General features: G+C 41.7%; 1 long non-coding RNA gene across 1 annotated transcript; it reads left to right on the forward strand.

Moving 5' to 3' along the window:
• Window positions 1–12,008: 12,008 nt before the first annotated feature.
• LOC132247776 (uncharacterized) lies at window positions 12,009–13,210 on the forward strand. Its single transcript, XR_009459204.1, has 2 exons — window positions 12,009–12,319; window positions 13,033–13,210. It is a non-coding gene; the product is annotated as an uncharacterized LOC132247776 (long non-coding RNA).
• The last annotated feature ends 23 nt before the right edge of the window (window positions 13,211–13,233 follow it).

Consider the following 13,233-nt stretch of genomic DNA (forward strand, 5'->3'; position numbering starts at 1 on the left):
AGGGCCTAGCAGCTCGGCCTGCAGTAGTTTCCACATTCCCCCTCCCCCCACCCCCCCATGACAGACACAGTTGCACAAGCACCCCTGACATGAGTTTTGCCTGTCAGCAGCAAGAGGTGCAGGGCCCCAGAACCCCTGCACCTAGCTCCTTGAAAGCTGGCAGGCTTCGTGGCCTCAGCAGGGGCTACCAGGCTTGTAGCTTTCACCCTGCTGCACCTTAACACACACACTGTCACCCATGTCATGAATTTTGCTTGTCCGCATCTTGGGGTACAGTTCCCCCCAAACCCCTGTACCTATCTCCTTGAAACTTGGCAGGTTTTGTGGCCTCAGCAGGAGCTAGCATGCCTGCAGTTTTGACCTCACTGTGGCCTAACATATACATGTGACATGAGTTTTGACCTCGAAATGAGTCGAAACAAAACTGGCAGTGCAATTTTGCACAGCCCTAATGTCTATCACCTACCCTAATTAGAGACTACAGCTCTCAGCAACCTCTGAAATAAGATGACAATAGGACTTAGATACAAAAATGTGCTAAGAAATCTGCCACTGTATCCTCATAAGTATATAGCCTAATTTTGCACCATCAAGAAGCAATATCAATTCTCATTTCTGTAACATTAGCTGACTTCAAGGTGCCACCTTGATCTGCCTTTCTAAACTATTCTAGCTGAGTGCAAATCTTCTTTTTATTACACAATCTAAATTGATTAAAGAGTGGTCTAATGGCCATCTCCCAGTCACTGAAATGATTTTGGAAAAGTATTGCAAATCTTACATTCTGAATATATCAGCCCTCCTTTTAAAAGTAAATTCTGAAGAAGTGAGGGAGGTGAACAGGAGAGTAATGCCAGGTAGGTATAATACCTGGGGATGAGCTGGAGCACCCAGAGACATCTTCCAGTTACACCATTAAATATAATAGATTCAGTTAAAAATGTGTTCATTTTCCATGACTAGCCCTTTCTTTCTTGGTAATAATACTGTCAAATGCTCCTTGCATGACCAGCAGTTTAAATGAAGGTGCACGCCTTTCTTTCATTTGATTTCTTGATCATCACCTTTAATAATGAAAATGTAATGTTCACATCAATATTTTATTAAATTTAAGTAACATTATAGTCTACATCTGTAAGAATACAGCAGACTATACAGGGAATCATATTTTTTGTAGAAATCACTTTGTGCTGATTCTTAATTGTATTACAGTAAGTTATTATTATTTAGATGTATAAATTGCTGCTCACATATTGCAGAGATTGCAACAATAATAGTGTTCGGTAATAATCTGTTTTTCTGCTTCTATCCTTTTGGTTCACTGATTGTACCAGCATTTGTAACAGTCCTTGCGTAGTGGTTGAACACAGCAAGACTCTATGAAGACACCTCTTTCCTAAGTAATCCTGAAAAAAAAAGTTATGCAGGAGGACTTCTTGATTTACCACAGCCTGTATTGCTGGGCAGTTACTCTGTTTGAGCCTGAGGTATATGCTGCAATTATGTTTCAGGTTTGCCTTAACCTGCATTGTAGCCTATAAAACCATCAACAAACCACCCAGAAAATCCCACCAATAGTAAGACTCTACCAATTTCCATGCTAGCAAAGAATGTCATAAATTCTCCCTCTCTCTCTCTATTACTAAGGTTAATGTCACATTCTTTCCTCGGTGTACCTTCAGCTATGTTCTAAATTAAGTTTAAACATTAGTATTTAAACCCGTTATTGATAGTAATATAAAAGATGACAAATATTTGTTGTAATTTAAACAATATAATATTTTATTATCAACTCAAATGATGTACTTTACATAAAACTTGTAAATAAATATAGTTTACTTCCATTTACATAGCAGCATTATTACTGGGTACACAATTATTTATAGAAAGAAAGATGGAATATGAGACAGTATAAGATTTTGGTATTTTTGTCTACTATTGTCTACTCACACTATTGAGTTTTTATCAATAGTTTAGGTTCCAAGCAACACCATCAACTTATACTTTGACTTGATAATTGTATACACTGTTTAAGAGCATAGATTCTAAACTGTAAAAAGGTTATGTTCTAATCTCAAGTATGCATTCACTCCAACTCAGTATAAACAATGGTCAGTTACTCCAAAAAACAGGCTGCTAAACTTTGACAATTCATGAAGGCTCCTCACCTTGCTTTTTAGAGTGCCTTATGCCTCTACTAGAAGAAGCTTTGAAATTGACAGGACCTAATACCTTAAGGGCTACAACTGAAGGATCCTTGTCAGAGTCATCAATTATGCACTTAAAACATATGACTAAGTTACAAAATAGACAGCTAAGATGAGAGTTCTTGAACAAATGTATGCACTTAACTGATAAATAATTTTGTTATAATGTAAGTAATATGTAACAAATTGGAATTACCACTGTTATGCAGTTAAAGGAATTATACACTTATCTGGTAAGCATATCTACATAAGGCTCTTTACTGAGCAGTAGAAATAATTACTGCATAGTAAGCATCACCATCTACATGTGCTGACCCTTACTGTGTGGTAATTTCCTCTACTTGGCAGTTAATTTGCTACCTGTAAATGCAAGTGGCAAATTAACTACCAAGTAATAACTGCACAGTACGGCATTTCTAGACAGCCAACTAGAAGCAAATTTGCTCCCAGTAAGCCAGGCAACAGGGGGTGGGAGATTGTCCCCACCTGGGCTCTGATGGTAGAGCCCACCCTGGGAAGCAGGCAGCTCCGGGGGCAGGGAACTAGTTCCCCCTGCCACAGCAGTAGGGAGCTCCCAGCCCCAGCTCTGTGATTGCAGAGTGGAGGCTGGGAACAAGCTCCCCAGTCCCTGCCCCACAATCGCAGAGCAGGGCCTGGGAGCTCCCTGCAAGGGGAGAACACCTGCCCGGCCTGGCACTGGCTGGGACCTGCCCCTGACCAGGACAGTCCCCAGCCAGCTCCAGGCTGCACATGCAGACTTCCCTGTGCAGGCTGGGGCAGGCTGGGAACTGTCCTGGTCAGGGGCAAGTCCCAGCCCTACAGATTTTTTCCCAGGCCTGTGCCCCAATCAGGCAATCAAGGCACAGGGCTTGGAAACAGCTTCAGAGAAGGGGCAGGTCCCAGCCCCCTGTCCCAATCCATCAGTGGGTAGATAGCAGAGAGCCCCCAGATGGGCGGGGATTCCCCACCCAGCCAGGGGATTGCTGCTAGCTGCCCCATTGATGGATCAGGACAGGGGACTAGGACCTGCCCTTCCCCTGCAGCTGTTTCCAAGCCTCCTGCCCCCAATCAGGGAGCTGGGGCCAGGAGTTTCTTGCTGCCAGGGCAGGGGCATGTTGTCCCTGTCCAGGATCTGCCACTAGAGCCTGCCCCACAGCAGGCAGTTCCCAGGGACAGAGAGCAATCTCCCAGCCCCCATCATAAGACCGCTGTCTCCTAGCCCTGTACTCCCTGCCAGCCCCTGGACTAGTACCCCAGTGAGTCTAGAATTCCCTCTGGCTGCTGCAGGGGGCTGGCGCAGGGCAGGAGGGGGCTGGCATTGACTGCTGCCAGGAGCAGCACATCTGCTTCCAAATCTCCTCATGTGTAGCTGCCAGCCCAGGGCAGGTTTACTGGAGTAACTTACTCGAAAGTAAACCTACCCTGCAGTATTTGCACGTATATACGTGCCCATTGTACATCAGTTTTGTAAGTTATACCTTGGATTTTCATGTCTGAAAGAGATTAGAAGAAACTCAACTTTATTTTTTTCAGTTTGGGTTTGTTTGCATTCAGCAATAATTTGTATTTGTTGTAGGTCTGCTGTTTTCTAGCCACACAATAAAGCATGGAATATTATTAATTATAATTACATATTGTAATCTACTATCTGTGGTGTCAGTACACCACAGCCCAATCCAGTATGTGTAACCAAGACCCTCAGTGAGATAAATGGAAGTTATGGGTGCATAAAGAAAACAAGGGCTAAATCTTTTTTGTTTTAGTCAAAACAAAACTTTAATTAAAGTTTTATGAATGAGACAAGCATGCCTTGTTGTAATACTAGGCAAAGTGACTTTAATAATATATTATTATGTATGTATAATATAATAATAATATATTATTATTTATGTATTATTTAGACAGAGTCCAAGAACCTCAGTCAAGCCTCAGGATCTCAATGTGCTAGCAACTGTACAGACAAATACACTAGGCCAGTCCCTGCTCCAGATAAATTATAATTTACAGATTGGATAAGATACCAGAAACTAACAGAACCAGGTAGAGCTTGTTGTGAGGATGAAATTAAAATGAAATTAAATAGAATGTAGGAGAAAAGCAGTGGCCTTGGCTTGCTGCTTTTTAAATCAATGATAGAAGCAGTGGTTTGTAGTCATGTTGGCAGAGGAAGGTTTTAAAGAGGGATTTAAAAGGAAAGGATGTGGCAGGTTTACAAATGTTAATAGAAGGTAGCCTGATACATTGTGAGGCAGCATGAGAGAAGGTGAAGGAAGTTACTGAAGGAAGAAGTGGATTGCTTTTTCCAGAATTAATGTATAGATGCAACAGCTGATTTCTGAAAGATTATTTACCTATTAAACACATCCAAAATGAAAATGGATACTAGTAACGTTTAAAGTCTAATATTATTATGATGGAGTTTGAATGAAACCTCAGTGAAGCTGGTGAGTATTATGGCTGACTTGCATTCAGGATAATCCTAAGAAGCAGTTAGGCTCCTTTTAGAGTAGATAGCTGTCATAATACCAGGCACTACCTAAAACACATCAGGTGCAGAACATTTTGGGCAGAGAAGCTCTGCTGGGGCAAAATGCAAGGACAGGAACCTTGATATTGTTTGCTACAGGTGAAGCACCCAAGAGGCAAAAAGCAAGAAAAGAATTGGTAACATGGACTAGAAAAGCAAAAGAGGAAGCCTTTTAACCGAACTGATTGCTGAAAAAGGACTTAGATCTGTGAGCAGAGAAACTGCCTTGGGTGATTTGAAACAGTGTTTGGGTGGGGAAGGACTTTTTACATTATTTGAAAATAAGCAAGATTGCATCAGAGAATTATTGGACTCCAACATTATTTTTTCCTCCAAACAGGAACAACCTGGAGTACCCTGAATACTGGCTTACTGCTCAGATCACAAGGGATACCAATACTAAGTTCCAAGGTCTGTGACTACAATATTTACCTCTTGTGAAAATTATGTAATGCTTTAAATTATTATTTGATATTTAAATGTTCTTGTTGACCTTCATTAGCATGCCCTAAAAGCATGCCATAAACTTGAACTTGGTGTTGTTGAAAAACATTTTGTTCCATGGTTTCATTAAACATGTTATTAGAAACATAATGTTTGTTTATAGTATTTTTCCTTGAAGATTAAATCCCTGAACATTAGTATTTGTATGTACTCGTGTGACCAGACAGAAAATCCCTAAAAAGTAGATTAGTGCTTTTGAAAGCAATAATTTTTAAACTACTTGGTGTTTTGATAACAGACTTTTCACAAATAAGGGATAAGTTGGGGCACTGCATTTCTTTCCCTACTCTCCACACTTCCCTTTTATTTCCAAGTCTAATTTACTATGTTGACTTTCTAACACTAAGTCACACTTTCACTAGTTGGAAAGAATCCTGCAAAATAAAAAGCATGATCTGCTTTTGAAAGAGTCGTTGCCAGCTGGTGGCAGCATTCACAAGGGTGGATCACATTTCCTCTGTTACCTTTAGGTTAAACTGGGAAAACAGTCCTGGAACATAGCTACATAATAAGGCAGGTCTGGGAACTCCACGTGAACACCTACTGAGCAGCTAAAGGCTTCCTGCTACAGCTCAGTTCAGTCACACACTGCGATTCATCTGTCAAGACTCAGGGCGACGCATGTTCTGCTCCTTGCCTCCTCCACGTTACTGTGGGCAGAGTGGGGGCTGATCGTGATCAGATGCAAAGGAGGAGGCTGTGATGCACCGAAAACCAGCCCCCTCATTCCCACTTTCCACGGCACAGTTGTTGCTGTCCCTGTTTACATTCACAGCTCTCCCTTGGCACCGGGTCAGTCTGGCTGCAGGTTACTATAGAAGCGCATTTAATTCCTTGCGGTGACACCGAGGCAGGCGAATACTATTCTGGGCTGAGCCAACCAACACAGCGAGTTTGAAGCCTATTAGCAGCAGCAGCAGCACTGCACACACAGCATCAATGCGGTCATGCAAGACGTGCGCATATTAAATTACAGAGGACGTTTGTTCAAAAAAGAAAAGAAAAATGTTCCAGGAAGAAAATCCTGGTGTTTACGATGAACTGACGTATCTTAGGCTCCAGTGTGTAATTTTCACAGCAGCCCTGGAGGCTGGAGTGGAACAGGTCCTGCCTTAGCACAGCATACAACACACCTTAGGCTATATAGTTGTTAAGATGCACGCACGCACACACATGCGCTCACATACATCACTGAGGTTGACAACAATCTCTCTATTGTCCTTGGGCTGCCTGGCATGTTTGCATGCTTTGATTTTAGCGCCTGTGAATTTACTTAGATCAATTTCATTTTACTTCTGTATTTTTGAGAACAAGCAAAAATCGTCCATGGAGGGTTATGACATGAGTTATTTACCCAGGGGACTAAACCCACACGGAATCAAGTATATAAAATACATATTTTAGATTCTAGAGTTTGTCCCAGTCAGTGAACACCATACACACAGCATTTATTAACTTTAAAAAAATCAACAGCTTGCGTTGAGGGTCTGATCCAAGTCTTGTTTGGGTCCAAGAGTCTTTCCATTGACCTGCACAAGTTTTGGCTCAGGCAGTGGGTGAACATGTACATATGCACGTGCGGTAATTTTGAGAAGTTATGTATGTATGGCACCAATTTTGAGAAGGTTCACATCAAGAAAACTGTATTCTCAAAACATACGTTTCTTAATACGGATATACCACTTGTTGCACCAAAGCTGTATACTTGTAAATCTTGAGACTATATTTTTATTATTTTCTTCAAAAATACTCAACAGCACTAATCTACCTATGGAGCATGGATTTCACAGGTTCCCAGAAGTTTAGGGCTGGAAGGAACCTCGTGAGATCATTGGGTTCAGCCCCCCCCCCCCCCCCCCTACTCTGGGCAGGAAAGACTGCTGGGGTCAAATAGCCTCAGCAAGGTGTGCGTCCAGTCTCCTTTTGAAGATCTCCAGGCTAGTATGAACTTTCCAGCTAAAAAATAGTATTGTGGTTGATAATACGCAAACACAGGACACTATCCAAATGGCTATTCAGCAACAAGAGGGAAGTAATGCATGCTCTTGATTTCTCTGTTTTCTTTCCATTTTCCAGCGTGGATTCTCTTTGTTATAGTAAGTTCAAGGCAAATGTTGCACAACTGAAATTATTTTTATACACTTAAATGTAATCAATTAAAAATGGAATTTCAAGCCCATATCAACTGTTGGAAGTGCTAAGCAAGAGTGTTGTGAAATGACAGCATTTGTTTATCCAAGAGGGTGCTATAGGAGTCTACAAATATGGTCTTGCAGACTTTTACTTAGCCAAGTAATCTTTCCTCAGGCCAAAAAAAAATGTATGTGGAGACTCTAAGTTCAGGGTCTTTCTGCTTAAAGTAAAAAATCATGTTGTAAATGTTAACCCTGGAATAGGAAAAAAGAGTTACCAACCAATAATGTTTAAGTATGAGAAAAAAACCCAAAACATTACAACCTTTAGAGCAGGTCTCACTACTGTAGTTTACAATATATTGACAGTAGCTGATTTTTGCAGCAGTGGAGAATTAGTGAACTAGTTGGAAAGTGTCATTGTTTAAAATGGCCTGCCCAAAGAAATAATATGCAGTCCAGTACTGGTGAAGTGCAATAATTATAATGAGTTAGGATCATATACATCTGAAATGGTCAGAAACAGAATAAAGAAAGAAGTTGGCAAGAGAAAATCATACTCAAATGGATGAGATAGCGTATGTATGTGTATGCACATACACATGCACAAGATACAGATTTAAAAGCTTGAATCTCACTGTCTCAGAAAGTGGAAATAAACTTCTTATAGAGGAGTTGCAATTGACTACACAGTGATATGGAAGTTCAAGGACAGCAAAATAAAAATAGTTTATTCTTTGATTGGAACATACAACTGCGTTCTGCATAGTGTGAGAGAATGTCACAGTATGTGAAACAGTATGTGACATTTCACAGTATGTGAAATGTCATGTAACTATTCCCCACCCCTTTTCTCATATCCTGACTACCATCACCTTCATGACCCCAGCAATAAGCTGGGGGCACCAGCCAAGCTAAACACTGGGCTCATCCTTTTCAAGTGTTATTTCTTATTCTTGACTATAGAAAAAGGGACTGACTGTGAGAACAGTAAAAAAAAAAATGTTTTCAAAGGATGTGACATTTATCTGATTGAAATCCAACATGTACGTGTATTTAGCTTCACAGAAAATATTTGGAATAGCCAAGGTCTGACCTTTAGGTAATATTTAAATGTAGTTACATATACTTAGGACCTGGTTGAGTTGCTGGCCAAACTCCAATCGAAGTCAAGTTCTGCATGCTGTGGGCTAGCAAAATGAAGCTCTCAAACAACTAAAAGAAGCTGCATGTACTTAGAAAGGGATATTTATATAGGGCTAACATCATGTTCTCTGAATGAGTACATGGAAGAATATTTCATTACACTTCATGTAAATACCCTTCCTAGACAAAGTTCACCATTCACTTCAAAAAGAGTTTGCCTGAAAAACAAGATATTGATTATATTTTTTTTTATTATTTATCACCCAGAGCTATAGCAGGGACAATAACTGATATACAGAGTCTAAACAATTAAATAAAATAGAACTTGTCACATCCTTATTTCTGGCACACCAACTTGGTGACAACAGCCAAAAGACTAAGGGAACTGTGCTGCATCCTGCCATAAGGCTCCAAACCAGTATTGGCTGTACTGAAATCTCTGCCACACAAAGAAGGCCACTGCAATCAAAGAGACTTAATTCTGGCTTGAAGATATGGCTTCATCGATTGTTAGCTGAACTAAGCCATTTTTTTTAGGCAAGGTCAATGCTATAAACTTTTGGTAGTATTACTTTGCCAGTCAGAGGTGTGATAAAATATGATTTATGATAGACATAACTGTGCAGGTAAAGCCCGTAGCATAGATGCAATATATTGGCAAAATGGTGTCTTAGATGGTATAGCCTATATAGCTTGGAGAAAACGGGATGGGCAGACTACAATAAACTATGCTGGCAAAAGTATTTTTGCTAGTATAAATTGTGTTGACACTAGGATTACTTTATTGATAATACTATACATGTGTGGTGTGCCTAGTGAATATTTGGCCATAATCTAGGCAAAACCATGGGATGAATGGATAGGTCACAGCTGGTATGTCAAAAGAGAAGGAGATAAGAAAGGAAGAGCACATTTTCTTTTCCTTATCACTGAATTACTTTGAGCTGCTTTGCATACATATTATTTTTCTTTTATAAAGGTAAATACAAGTTAGGATCACAGGCATAGGTGTGGCACTTAAAAGTTCTTCACCCACAATGAGGCAACTGCTTATTGTGCAGTCCAATACTGACTCATAGTTTACTTGTGTTGCCCTGTGAGTCCATATGGATCCATTTTTATTGTCTCTTGCCTTACATTTAGATTGCAATAGGGGTAGAGATCTTTTTATAGTGTTTGTACAGAGTCCTGGTCCATGACCGGACTGCTAGATGCTACCACAATGTAAGTAAACAATATCTAATAGTTAAGTATTGGTTGATAGAAAAAAAATAAAATTTGAGGAAGAACTAGTCGGGAATTTTGAAATTGTAGCAAAAAGTAGCAAAAATAATGTTCAGGTAATCTTTTTGTGGAAAACTTTTACCATTTTTCCCCAGCTTCTGGCTTGAGGGGAGTGCCAGAAGACACATAACATTTACATCTTGTTTACACAAGAAAGTTAAACTGGTACAATGAATGGCATAAATGTAAGAGCATGAGCATGCAACCAAGTCACCACAAGGAGTAGGATTTGCTTCACTCCCCATTTACTGCAGGATAAGTGTGCGCTATGAGAGCTAACCCTGTGGCAGTTTAGCCTTATTTCAGTGAGGGCTAAACTGTGATGGATTAGATTTCACATACTGTAGAGCAATAGTGTGCTCACAGGTAGCTACTATGGGGCAGTGCATATGTGATAAATCCCAGCCCCCTTTGCTTCATGGTCATTTTTGTGTGCCCACTCCCTAAACCAAAGTAGTATAATGATGTAACTCCATATATGGACATTCTTAAGCATAAGAATGCCTGTTTTGCAATTTAGCTTATGTTGCTTTGGAAACAGTTTAAGCTAAGCAATGAAACTCTAGTCTTGCAACAGTCACATGGGACATACCAGTAAAAATATAGTGGTTTAATTCTACTGCTATAATTATAGTGTCATAACTGGTGAAATGTTCCTAGGTTGACATCCTCTATATTGATGATTGTAGTAAAATTTATGAAGTGTAAAGCAAAAAACAAAATAATTAAGTGGAGAAATAATAATTATTGCTTAGTGTGTGTCACAAATCAATCAGTTCTAAGGAATTAGAAGTTAGAGAAGACATCGTCTATTCATTTCTTCTACTTATTTTCTTACCGTGGTATTCAGGAAAGGTATCAACTTTAATTCCGAATTTCAGTCTCTTTTGTTTTGTCACACCTGTATTGCATGTTAAACTCTGATTCTACTGCTGGAATTAATACATCAAAACTTCCATTATTAACTATGAATCAGTGAATACCATATATAAAAATATGCACCTAGTAAGCCAATGAAGAACTCATAAATTCCTACTCTAAAAGAGATTTTCCTGAGATCCCCCAAACAAGAAATATTTCACAACTTTCTGGAAAAAAATGTTTTAAACTTTGAATGAATTTGATAGAGAAATATTTTTACAGGCCCAGGTTATTAACTTTTTATTTCTGTTGGCAAGGAGTTACTCACCTGAGTGATTCTCATTGAGAAATGCCTTACCAAACTGAGTAAAAAATTCACACTCTGGCCCACAGTGCTTGAATCTGGAGCACCCACCATTCCTAATGTTTCCTCCTTAAGGAATGATATATAATAAATACATTTTAAAAGGTCCCTTTAAGTAGGTGCCCCCGCCCCTTAGCAGAGGGTTAGACTAGATGACTTCTGGAGCACTCTTCCAGCCCTATTTCTCTATGATCTCTTTGACTTCTCTTCAAAAATATCTTTAACTTCCCTAGTATGACAGAGCTCAAGTAATTTTAAAAGGATGAGGGTTATTTTTATTTTCTGGAGTGGATAAATGAGGCGCATCAATGTTACAGGTGAGCGTCTTGCCTAAGGCTATATGGTGAGGCAGTGGCAGAGATTTTCAAGCTTCCATTAAAGTCAGTACCTCAGATCTTCAGCAATTACTTTCCCTACCCATTTAATCTGGCATTCAGATATCAGGGGAGAGAGGCTGGTTCTTGATAAACAGCTACCTTGGCTTCAACCTGCTGCTAATTATAATGGAGCCTTTATATTTCCAGGTAAAGCTGTTTATTTCTAAATGAGTTATTATGAGGAAACCAGGGAGAATTTCAAGCAGGAGAGAGGCTCAGCTCCAACGTCGCCTTGCACAGCCTGTGTGTTTGGAGAAGCTCAGTGCTGTACCCTGGTGTGTGTACGTGTGCAGTGGGGTCTGGTGTAGGGGAACACGCTGGGTTGTTTTTGCTGCTTGTGCCCGCCCTCTTGCCTTGTGCTATGGAAACTGTATATTTTAAAAACTATTTATCTTCTACCTTATATTCAAAACACATGACTTCAGCTCCATCACATACTGACAAATGTCTGTGCCCTGACAATCAGAGGCAGCAAACATTAAAAGCAAGTATGTTTGTGTGACTCCCCCCCCCCTTCCTCCTCCCAGGCATCTACAAGAGAGTGCAAGTTGTGGGGAGGGAGCTGTGGCTGTGATTAAAAACAGCCTTTTTCCTTCACCCCCCACTTCCACACACACACACTCAGCACTTCCTGTCTCTGCAGCTGGATGCTGCAGGCATCAGAACGAGAGGATTTCCTTCACCCATAGCCCTCCCCCTAGCTTGTTTGGTCCCAGACTTCCCACCACACAGTGGAGATAGGACTGTCCCTCCTGCCACCCTTGTCTGGACCAGCTCTCCCCCTTCCCCTTCACTCCAGCGGGAGATGTGGGGAGCCGGCAGCCTCGCTTATTATTAGCAAACGATGGTGAATCCCCCCCGCCCAGCTTTGAGGCAAACCAAGGGGCACATTGATCCCGGAGCCGGTTGTTTGCTCTGTGCGTTTTCAAGCCCAGCCAGAGATGACTAATTCCTAGTAAACAAGCCGGGACCTCCTTTTATAGAAAGCTGTTTACCGAGCAGGGGCTTGACCAAAGCGGGGCTCGGGCTGGGATCCCATGTCCGCACGCAGGGGAAAAAAAAGAACAACAGGGAAACATCGACTTTGTGGAGAGAGGCAAATGACGGGGGAAGAAGTGTTTGCAGGGGCTGTGGGGGGGGAAGAAAGGAAAACAACCAGGGAATCGCGTGCGCACCTTCGTCACTAGGCAAGGAGGCTGCGCAGCAAACCCCGCCGCGGCACAGTTGTGGAGTGACCCTGGCGGCAGGGGGCTGGGGAGGGCCCTTCGCCCCTCATTACTGAATTGCCTAGACGCGCCTGAATCCCCCCACGCCGGCGGGTTTGTTTCCAAAGGAAACACGAGCGCTGCCCTTTATTCACACCTCGCGCAAAAACACGGAGGGAAATTAATTAATTTTTTTACGCACGAGGAGGGGTGCCCCCCCAACTCCTCCTGTGACGCTCTCTAGGTGGCGTTTCCTCTCCGCACGACTGCGGGGAGGGGGACAAGCCCCTGATTAATGAGAAACTGCAGCACCCACGGCTCCCTCAGCGCAGGGGCCGGGAAGAGGGCAAGCAAACGGGGCAGGGAAGCGGGAGGGTGGCGCACAAAGTCTGGGCACTATTTTTTATTTTGGTCTTCCTCCCTAGGGAGCAAGAAATGATGCGAGGCGGAGAGCTGGGAACAACCCGCCTGAGAGGAGAGGCGGCGGGCCGAAGGGCTGCACAATCGTGTCCGCCGCTACTCCAGCTGCCAAGCTCTCGTTACGCGGTGCCATTCATAACTCGAGATGCCATTTATGAGGATTAAAAAAAAAAAATCCACGCAGCAGATTTTTTAATTTCATGGGC

This window comes from Alligator mississippiensis, chromosome 1 (assembly GCF_030867095.1).
Source record: "Alligator mississippiensis isolate rAllMis1 chromosome 1, rAllMis1, whole genome shotgun sequence".
In the NCBI taxonomy this organism is placed as follows: Eukaryota; Metazoa; Chordata; order Crocodylia; family Alligatoridae; genus Alligator; species Alligator mississippiensis.